This window comes from Motacilla alba, chromosome Z (genome assembly GCF_015832195.1).
Source record: "Motacilla alba alba isolate MOTALB_02 chromosome Z, Motacilla_alba_V1.0_pri, whole genome shotgun sequence".
NCBI classification, from domain to species: domain Eukaryota; kingdom Metazoa; phylum Chordata; class Aves; order Passeriformes; family Motacillidae; genus Motacilla; species Motacilla alba.
Window position 1 is genome coordinate 62,127,544 of NC_052046.1, and position 1,377 is coordinate 62,128,920.

Genomic DNA, 1,377 nt, shown 5'->3' on the forward strand with positions numbered 1-1,377 from the left:
CTTGCTTTGTGATTTTTGAGTGTGTGCAACCATCCCTGGTACTATTCTACCTGTAAACCTGTTGTGTACTGAAACAAAAAATACCTAAGTAGCAGAGGCACAAGGTCCGATGGAGTAAATGCTGTCTGCACAAAAGCTGTGAATGCAGTGTTTGGTCACATAGTCAGCAGTTTGAAAGAGGTAGCTGAACTCTTCAATCTTATAGACCATCACCCTGCCAGTTCAGGATTTGGGGAGCTGGGAACTGCACTTTTCCACTGTATTCAGGGCTGCTCTGCATGATTTGTTATGGAGTTCTGTGACACTACTTTGAAAATCTAGTCTGAAGCTTTTATCTTTTTTTACTCATTAAAATTTAGAGTTGAACTTCCTGCCCTGTACATTCTTCAGTACTCTTTGTTCACCTCTTAGCTTTAGAGGAATATTCTGACTACAGCTGTGTGAAAGCAAAATGAGTCAATGCAAGAAGATAATGTAGAATTAAAAATGTTTGCAAACAAAATTCTAGGACATGCAGTTCTGAAGGATGGACTTTTAGCTGTAGTGCTTGCTGTTGATGCTTGGTGATGTGTCTGAGTAAGCAGAAACTTGTTTTCACTACTAGGAGTATGTTAGTTGTCTCACACCTAACATTGAAAAGAAGGAGGGCCATTCCCTCAGTCTCCTTCAGGCAGTATCAGCAGTCTTAAATTTTTTCGCATTGCTTCTACTGCAATATATGAGTTTGGAATTTGTTTTCAAAAGAGCTTAGGATGAAGACATAAATCTTTCACTGCCCAGAGCTGGTGTCTCAATTGATTAAAATACTTAAATAATGTATCTTAGCTAAGATAGAACTCTTTATTCTCCCAGTAGATACATCAGCTGGCATGACTTCATTCCTCACATTAGAAATAGTTTTAGATAGCTTGAAGTAGTTTTCAGGACTTATTCTTTTCTCTGAAGAAAGGTATAAAGAGAGAGCAATCTGCTTACACAATGTTGCTTTCTATTTAGCAGGCCTTGGTGACATTTGAGTAAACTGGTATAGCTGAGTGATACTGTTTCCCTTAGCAGTTAGAACTCTTCATTTTTAAAACTAGTATATGTTCTCACATTGTTTTGGACTGCATAAATGACACACAGTCTTGCATGAAAATTTGTCAAATGACTGCCATCACTGTTATTCATTGAGTAATAAGATCACATAAATTTAAATTTGTGGATAATACATTTATAATTTTTGGTACTTTTGCTTCCATTTGTCACAGGAAAAGTGATCAAAATACCTCTTATAAAGGCCTCATATAATGGAGGAACTCTGTTCTCTTTAAAGCGATTAATCTCTGAAGTGTTGATAACTTTCAGTTTGAAAAAAGGTTGAGAATAAGAAGAGCT